General features: G+C 46.2%; 1 non-coding gene across 1 annotated transcript; it reads right to left on the reverse strand.

Annotated features, from left to right (window-relative positions):
• Positions 1-7,920: 7,920 nt before the first annotated feature.
• On the reverse strand, positions 7,921-8,107 carry LOC136573895 (U2 spliceosomal RNA). Its single transcript, XR_010786108.1, has one exon. It is a non-coding gene; the product is annotated as a U2 spliceosomal RNA (small nuclear RNA).
• Positions 8,108-9,889: the final 1,782 nt, after the last annotated feature.

Consider the following 9,889-nt stretch of genomic DNA (forward strand, 5'->3'; position numbering starts at 1 on the left):
AGAAGATGTTTCAGAGGTTTTTGGTTATTAAAGTCCTTTTCCAAGGCAGGCCAACTAATTTTTGAGTTGTGTCTTGTCCAGGCTTACAAGCTGTTGAGAATAGTGGATTTACGGTATGAATTTAAGTTGAGGAGACCCAATCCGCCCTGACGTCTATTTAAGGGGTTGTCCCGCGCCGAAACAGGTTTGTTTTTTTTCAATAGCCCCCCCGTTCGGCGCGAGACTAACCCGATGCAGGGTTTAAAAAAAAAACCGGATAGTACTTACCCGAATCCCCGCGCTCCGGTGACTTCTTACTTACCTTGCGAAGATGGCCGCCGGGATCTTCACCCACGGTGGACCGCAGGTCTTCTCCCATGGTGCACCGTGGGCTCTGTGCGTTCCATTGCAGATTCCAGCCTCCTGATTGGCTGGAATCGGCACACGTGACGGGGCGGAGCTACGAGGAGCAGCTCTCCAGCACGAGCGGCCCCATTCAGAAGGGAGAAGACCGGACTGCGCAAGCGCGTCTAATCGGGAGATTAGACGCTGAAATTAGACGGCACCATGGAGACGGGGACGCTAGCAACGGAACAGGTAAGTGAATAACTTCTGTATGGCTCATAATTAATGCACGATGTACATTACAAAGTGCATTAATATGGCCATACAGAAGTGCTGAACCCCACTTGCTTTCGCGGGACAACCCCTTTAAGGTTAAGATGGAGAGTGCGATTCTTGGCTTTTTATTCTGCCACACAAATTTGGAGAGTTGGCTTTGAAACTTATTTAGGAGGTTTTTGGGTATCGGAATTGGTAGGGTGCGAAAATAATGTAAGATTTTAGGAAGAGTCATCATTTTGTAGATAGTGACGCGGCCCAGCCATGAGAGAGGGTATGTGTGATAGGTGTCTAATTCTTTTTGAAGTTCGGCTAGGAGTGGGGGAAAATTTGCTTCAACTAGACGCGATGTGGGGAAGCTTAAGTTTATTCCGAGGTATGGGATGGACTTGGATTGCCATTGAAAAGGGTATTCATTTTGTATGTCTATTTTTTGGGTGTCATGTATGTTTATGCCTAGGATTTGTGATTTGGTAATGTTTAATTTATAGTATGAAATATCTGAAAATTCTTTTAATATTTTTTGCGTTGTTCTTAGGGATGGAATTGGGTTGGACAACGTAAGCAGAATGTCGTCGGCGAATAGGCTTATTTTGTGTTGTCTTGAACTAGCTGCTATTCCCTGAACATCTGGACAGGTTCTTATGTATTCCGCCAGGGGTTCCATAACCATGGTGAATATTAGAGGGGAAAGTGGGCAACCCTGGCGGGTGCCATTAGTGATTGGAAAGGAAGATGATAACATGCCTTCGGCGAAGATTCTCGCCGATGGGGTGGTGTATAGGGCTTGAATAGCTTTTAGTATGTTGCCGGAGAATCCGAATTTATTAAGGGTGGCAAAGGCATATTTCCAGTGGAGCCTGTCAAAGGCTTTTTCAGCGTCTAGGGCAAGTAGTACTGAAGGGGTATGTGTGATTTCAAGTTTGTGTAGAAGATTTAATATCCTTCTAGTTCCGTCTGAAGCTTGTCTGTCTTTAACGAAACCAACTTGATCCGAATGTATTAAATTGGGTAAGATATTTAAGAGTCTTAGTGCTAGAGTTTTGGTGTAGAGTTTTATATCGCAATTTAATAGGGATATTGGTCTAAAGTTTGAGGGTGAGTTGGGTTCCTTCCCTGGTTTGGGGATAGTTATTATTGTGGCTTCTAACATTTCGGATGGGAAGGATCCTTCAGAGATTCCTTGGTTGCAGGCATTTGTTAGGTGTGGGGCAAGGTGTGTTGAGAAGAGTTTTTAGTAGTCGTTAGAGAACCCGTCAGGGCCTGGGGCTTTGTGGGGTTTTAATAGAGAAATGTTCTCTATGATTTCGTTTGGTGTTAATGGGGCATTGAGGAGGTTGAGTTGAGAATTTGAGAGTTTGGGTAAGTTTATTCCTCTAAGAAATTGTTCAATATTGTGAGAGTGGGGTTGGGGAGTGAAGGGGTCGTCTTTTAGATTATATAGATCTTTGTAATATTGGCGGAACGCTTCTATTATGTGGGAAGGATGATGGATTTTATTGTTGTGGTTATGTGGGTCGATAAGGTATGGAATTTTGGTTCTGGAGATCTTTTTTTTGACTACGTTTGCCATCAAGCGCGTGGGTTTATTGTTGGATGCGTAGTAAGTTGCTTTTGAGGATCTCATTTCTTTTTCAAAGTTGTCTATCAAGAGACTTCTAAGCTTTTGTCTTTGTTGGGATAGTTCGTTGTGTAGGGAAACGGAAGGGGAATTTACCAGAATGTTTTCTTTTTCTGTGATGCGTGTCAGGAGTTCGTTTAACTGGTGGGTTTTTTCTTTTTTTATATCTTGCGCTGATTTTAATCAGGATACCTCTAATATAAGCTTTATGGGCATTCCAGATGGTGGTGGGAGAGACATCTGGCGTTGAGTTGATTTTAAAATAGTCTTCTATTGCGGAGGAGATGTCGGCTTGATTTTTGGGAAGTGACATGAGGAACACATTGTTTCTCCAAGATCTTGTTGTGTTGCATGCTTGCCCTAGGGATATTGTTATTGAGACTGGTGCATGGTCAGACCATGTGGCTGTGCCTATGTGTGATGCGTTAATGAGCGGAAGGGTAGATCTATCCGTTAGGATTAGATTAATCCTGGAGAATGACTTGTGTCTTGATGAATAGAAAGTATATTCTCTTGATGATGTGTTGAGGCATCTAAAAGTATCAAATAGAGCATTATTGTGTAGCCAGGGAAGTAGTGGCGGGGTAGATCTTGACGACCCTTTTGTAGAATCGAGAGTGTTATCTGGTACGGAGTTGAAGTCTCCACAGATTAGTAGGGTGCCGATTTCACATTTTCTTATCTTTTTTATGGTTTTATTTAAAAATCGGACTTGGGCTGTATTTGGGGAGTAGATGTTGGCAATAGTTAACGGCTTGCCATTTACGTGGCCTGACAGGATTAGAAATCTGCCTTTGGGGTCTGATTCTTGGTGTGTTATATCAATATGCAGCGAGTCTTTGAAGGCTATCAGGACTCCTGCTTGTTTTTTAGAAGCGCAGGCTTTGAAAATTTTTGGGAATTTTTTATGTGTCATAGTTGGGCAGGCATCAGAAGCAAAGTGTGTCTCCCGTGCACATATTATTTCGGCTTTTGAGTTGATTGCCTCCTTCCAAAATGAGGATCTTTTAAATGGCGAGTTTAGCCCGTTTACATTTAAGGAGAGAATTTGTATGGACATTTTTGTTTATGTGGGATTGATTTGAGTGTCTGTGGAAGCCCTGTATCTTTTGGTGAAAAGTGAGAAGGTAGGAAAGTTTTAACATAAAAAGATAAAACAGGTGTTCTGCAGATGTCTAGGGTTACATTAGCATTTTCACATTTGTGTGTAGTTGTTAGTAATACAGAGAAAAAATAGAGGAATTTTAAACAGCAAACAGTTTTAGATTTAACAAGCTTGTTTGTATTTGAGGTAGACGTCATGAAGTATGTCAATTCAGCAAGGTGCGTGTGCACGCTGAATAAAGGGGGGGACGAGAAAGTTCGCCTGTCAAGGAGCTTTTTTGGGGCACAACCACCTTAGTAGTTGTTATGGATGAAAGGTAGATCCGCTTAATGGATTAGGTCTGGGTCCATTCTTGGGTTTGTTTTCCCTGTTTCTTTGGTGGAGATTGGGTTTGCTGTGGTAGCGGCAGCTTGACTCCCCAGGATTTTGGTATTTGTTGGAAGTCCTCTGGTTTTTTAAAGATATGCGTGACGTTGTCTTTACGTATAATTATTTTTGCTGGGAAGCCCCATCGGTATAAGATGTTGGCTTGACGTAGGGCTGTCGTGAATGGTTGGAATTTTTTCCTCTCGTTCATGGTGGCCTGTGAGAGGTCCGCGAAGAGTCGGATATTTGAGAAGGGCGCTGGAAGCTGGTTCTTTTTACGAGTTGCACTCATCAGGGCTTCCTTTATATGATAAAAGTGGATCCTAGCTATGGTGTCTCTCGGGTTAGATTCAGGTACAAATTTTGGTTTAGGGAGCCTATGGGCTCTATCGATGGTTAAGTCGTGTGGAGTGGCCTCTGGAAGGAGAGTTGCCATGAATTTTTTTAAGTAATTGGACAGTTCTGATGGTGCAATAGACTCCGGAATACCACGGAATTTAATATTATTTCGCCTATTTCTATCTTCTATATCGGCGAGCTTGGTTTTGAGCTGGGAAACTTCTTCTACCAGGTCGTAGTGCGCGTCGATTAAGGCATTATGGGATTGTGTTATTTCACCCATTTTATTTTTGGTATGCGACACTCTCTCTCCAATAGAATCAATTGTACTTCTTATGGATGAGTTGAGAGATCTGAAGCTTGCTTGGAAGGAGTCGCTAAGGGCCACTACCATGTTTTTAATGAACTCTTCTGAAGCCGGCTGGGATGACGATGGTAGGGCCGTTATGAATTTATGTATAGATTCTGGTTGATTGTCAAGGGCGCTCTCCTCGTCTGTTCTGGGGCGTTGTTTCAGCGGACTATCCGATGGGGAGAACTGTGTATATTGGGACCCCTGCTTTGTATGCACAGATATGGTAGTAGCCATTTTGTTATGAGCATGTGTGGGGGGTTTCTGCCTTTTTCCTCCTGCTAGCGAATGGGGTGAACTGTGGGGGTTGGCAGGTAGCAAATCCCCTGATTCATAGTCCTGCATAGGAGCTTTATCTTGCTCTGGCCGGGACTGCTGTGTAGGTGAAACACCTGAATCTATCACAGCTTTATGTTGGTGGCCATGTTTTGTGGAGACTGTAATGGCCGCCGCCATTTTAGTGTGGGAGTGTGCTGGGGGACTCTGTCTCTCTCTATCACTCTGGTCATGAGGGGAGGGTGAAGAGTCTTCACTCACCGAGTCCTGCAGTTCCCGGTCCAGCGGGCGGCTTTCTGCGGGGTCCGATTCAATGCCGGCATTCTCCTCTCCTCCGCGCGCTGCTTCCGATACAGGAGAAGCCGGGAGGCTGTCAGCGCTCATGCGCGGGACCTCCGACGGGAGAATGAACTCCTCTAAGCGTCTCGGTTGAGACCGGGAGGGCCGTCGGCGTGTCATCTCCAAAGCAGGGAGGACCGGAGGACTCGCTGTAGCTTTGCAGGTAAGCGGAGGGCTGCTTTAAAGTTGGTTTTGCGGTGGTAACAGCCGGAGCGCTAAGATTATGCTGCCATCTTTCAGCTCGGCTAGGCCACGCCCCCCACTCGCCTGCAGTCTTTATAAAAAGTGATAAAATCAGATAAAACCTGCGGATCTTCTAAAAGGGACACGTTAAACTTCCAGGCATTCTTACCGGATTTTCTCTTAAAAACGGTATCAACTTTAAAATAAACAAGCTTATGGTCAGAGAAAACATTGGTAAAAAGGTCACATCTAAAAGGCAGTACTTGGTAAGAGCAGAACATAAAATCAATCCTGGAGCTGCACAGTCTGTTGCTCCAGGTGACGCCGGCTTCCTCTGATGCGTTAGGGTTACATTTTTTAAAAGCATCAGTGAGCTTCCTGTCTAAAATCACATTTTTTAATATGGAAGAGGTCTTATCGTAGTTCATGCTCACTGAGCTAGAAAGCCGTCGTTCCCCCTTTAAAATACAATTAAAATCACCTGCTAAAATCAGAGGTTCTGAATCATTTATAAAAAGTGGAAAAATCTCTAGCATTTCAGCTCTTTCATTTTTATCTGTTGACCCATAAAAGTTTAAAAACTGCCACTTAATACCATTGATAAAAGCTTTGACCAATAAAACTCTGCCTGGAAAAATTTCATTAATAACGTCAATTAAAACGTTCCCTTTAAAAAGAATGGCGACCCCCGCCGATCTGGTCTCGTTAGAGCCGGACCAGACCGCCGGCCCATGTACCCAGTCATCTTGGGATTTTTTGTACTGGGCCCTATGCGGGATCCCGCACTCCTGTAGGAAAAAAACGGAGGCAGCAAAAATTGTCAGATAGCTGAAGAGGGCGACCCTCCTCATGTGGCTCTCGATGCTTCTGACATTAAAAGTGAGTCCCGATAGAGCAGCCATTGGAGACTAGGGATATGCGTGGGTCTTCTCTTTAGAAGTCTCCGGGCAAGCCAAAGACCTCGCTGGCACTCTCACACCCCCCCCGCATCCGAATCTATCGTGAACGGGGATGCTGGAGAGGAACCTACCTCACTTAGTGGACCCCCTACGGTGCCCGAGAGAGGGATCTGCGTAAGATCCCAAATTGATTCGATCACCTCCGGAACCTCCATGGGGGTTAGCAGGCCAGCTCCCATAACCGTCTCTGTCCCCTCAACTGGGGTGGGTACTCGGCTTGCTTCCGCCTCTGCACCTTTGGAGGTGACACTCCGCACCCCTCCTGGCAGGGAGGGGGAGGGGCCTTCTGGGATGGCTCCGCAGGGGGTACTTCCACCGGGTCCTCCGACTTTGTCCAGATCTCCGGTGTTCCCCCCTGCACCACCTCCGAGTACAGTCTACCACCCGAGCCTTTCCTCCTTTTTCTAAACGTGTTACTCACATGTCCCTGTCTGTAACCACCTAGTAAATAGGGGTGAGCTCCGGGGCATCTATCCATATCGCCCAGGTGTGATACAATTTATCATAGCCTGACGGCTCATCTAGAAGCCTCATTCTCTCCATACGCTCTATTTCGTGGATCATTGTTATTTTAGCGGAGTGCATTTTTAATGCAGCACACAAGGGGGAGACAGCGGCCTACCAAAATCTAGTTGGCTGCTGTGGCTTTCTTTTTTTTAAAAAAAAAGGTAGGTTCCGTTCTTCCATGGTGAGGAATAGGCAGGGAGGTTCCGCTTTTGCTAGCTGGGGAATGCTTATAGGCAAGGCCTTATCCCTGGTGGTGCATGTAACGTCAGACCAAGTTTCAGACAGGCAGCAGCCGCGGCGGCGGTAGCAGCATTCAGTCAGTCAGTGGCTCACAAACGAGCTCCATGCAAGTTTACAGTTAACAGACACATTTCTTTCTTTACTGTATTGACTGCGGTCTGTAATCAAGCGGTTGAACTGTTTCTGTGTCCATGCATTGAATAAAGCAATACATCCTTTTAAAGTAGACGTCCGTTCGTTGGAGTTCTTTGCTCCCTGAGTGTTGCTCCATCTCTAAGCGTTGGCCTGGATCTTCATGGACGAATACTGCACATCCCACGTGGAGCGTGTATCTCAGCCCGCGTGGAGCGCTGCAGTTCAATGAGGTATTCCGTGCTGCATAGCAAGCCTCGGACCTGTGTGATTGGGGGTCAGCTGCTGTCTGTCCACTCTGAAGCGCGCATCCGGGGCTGGCCGGGCAGTCGCTTTTCGACTACCAGCGACTGCAGGTCACTCACACAGGCTGGTTGGAATGGCTTAGCATTATCCTGATCCGGAGGTGTAACTTGAAGCTGCTGCAGAGCCCCAGTACAAAGTCTGGAACTGGGCCCCCAAACTATAAGGCTTCATTGATAGCATTGGTTTACAATGTGGGGAAGAGAGACTTTATGGGCCCCCTAGGGCTCGGGGCCCCAGATGCGACCGCACCCCCTGCACATACACCCATGACCCGAATACGTGGAGCATACAGACGCAGGCTGCCAGGATACGCTGTGCCTGCCCGATGTTTCCAACTTGGCTATTAGCGTAGCGGTAGGTACGAACTATTGAGTGCGGCTGCCATATGAACTGGTGTGTGTGTGTGTTGTTTTGCTTCCAGTTGTACCTGTGCGGTGCACACTCTAGCAGACTCAGCTGCTCAGTGGATACAATGTTGCGAGCTCCACGGCACAGCAGACGGGCTGAGTGTCTATCAAAGTGCTTGGGTAGCAGCAGCCACAGCTGTGCTGCACCTCTTGCTCGTCGTTTCTGTTTTTGAATACTGAAATAAGAAAGGGGGTGCACCGGTCCTGGAGGTACTGCAATACCAGGTCAATGCGCGGAGTGGACAGAGCAAGCTCTTTTTCCAGCTCCCTGTTCTAAAAATCCTTTTAATTTATGGTCCCCAGATAGGGGACGTATCAGATATTAAACTGATAAGAACAGATTTTTTTTTTTTTAAAACCTGAAAGGCTTTATTTACACAACACTCAACATAGCCTCACCAAACACCTTACATTCACTCTTATCCCAATTCACTTGAAAAGCAGACGCCCCGCAAAACACTGACACCAACAGTCTCACCCTCCTCACAGCACACTCAGGCTCACACATCACACACACATCATCCATATAAGCACTCACCTTCCATTCTCTCCCATTGCTGCCAGGGATATGAATCCCCCGCACCACCTTATCTTTTCTAATCATGCATAGTAAAGGCTCCATGGCGCAGATAAACGCCACGGCCGACAAAGGACACCCCTGGCGCACTCCTGACTTCACATTCACTCTCCTTCCAACCTTCCCATTTACCAACATTCTACTAAAGATACTTTCATACAAACTCCTCCCTCTGCACACAAACTCAGCCGGGAATCCAATTCGCAACAACACCCGAAACAAAAACCCATGCGACAACCTGTCATACGCCTTCTCAAAATCCACACTCACCACATACACATTCTTCTTTCGCTTCTTGCCGTCCCACAACACATCCCTCATCAGACACAAACTCTCATGCACACGTCTCCCAGGCACCGCACAATACTGGTCCTCACTCACAACACACTCCACCACGTCACGCATACGGTTGGCAATTATCTTGGCGTAGATTTTGTAATCGCTGTTTAACAATGTGATGGGGCGCCAATTTTTTAACCGCTTCAGATCCCCCTTCTTTGGGATCAGCACAACCACACCCTCACGCATACTATCAGCCATCTCTGCATTCGTCCACATGTACTTGCACACCTCACACAAGTCCTTGCCCACCACATTCCACAACCTCCGATAGAATTCTACCGGTAACCCATCTGCATCGGGCGTCTTATTTAAGGCCAAGCTCTGTGTTACCTCAAATACTTCGTTTGTGGTCACCTCCCGCATAGTGGATACCCGCTCCACATCCCCAAACCTACCCTCTACCTCACTCAATACCTCATTCTCCAGACATTCATCCCTCCACTTATCCGCATACAACTCCTCATAGAACCCCGCAATCACCTCATGCACCCCCTCCCACCTCACCTCACACTCCTCCTCATTCACCACACACTCAAAGGTAGGTTTTTTGGCCAAAAAGAAACGTGTGCATTTTTCATCATGCTCCATTTTTTCCGCTTTAGCTCTGTATATAATGCTTCTGCCTTTCTGTGTTAGGTAGTTGTTTATATTCCTCTTAATCTGTATTATGTCCTGCTGGACCTCCATACCACTCTCACGGAGCTTTAAAAGGAAGCATAGACGGGCGCTGAGCCTTATGTACTCCTTCCTTTTCTCTCTCGCTCTTTTGTATCCTACAGACTTAAAGAAAGTTTTGGTTTTCTTTTTAACCCATTCCCACCACGCCAAGATGTTAGGGAACTCCATTGTGGTGAACCAGGGGTTAATACAACAGGCTAGCAAGGGCTATAGTTCTCATGTCACGTGGCAGGGTGGCTTCACTAACCTGATGATCCCGGGTTCCACACCATGCCCTTTTGTCAAGGGAGCTGCTTCAGTTATATGGAGTGCAGGATGGACGTCTGACACTGGGATTTCGTGAAACAGCTTTAACTTTACTACAATTACTTATGTACATTCCAGGTTACAAGTCAATCAAAGTATAACATGCGATATTACAAATAAGCCGTAGATGGATGATCATTTGGTTATCACGACTTTAAAGGTGGCTCCTTCAGCAGCGTTATTGACAATACAGTCTATGATGCTCTTGGAAATGTCTCTTACTTCGCTTGTAGCAGGAATATCTTTGCTAACAG

The sequence above is a fragment of the Eleutherodactylus coqui genome, chromosome 7 (assembly GCF_035609145.1).
Source record: "Eleutherodactylus coqui strain aEleCoq1 chromosome 7, aEleCoq1.hap1, whole genome shotgun sequence".
Classification (NCBI taxonomy): Eukaryota; Metazoa; Chordata; class Amphibia; order Anura; family Eleutherodactylidae; genus Eleutherodactylus; species Eleutherodactylus coqui.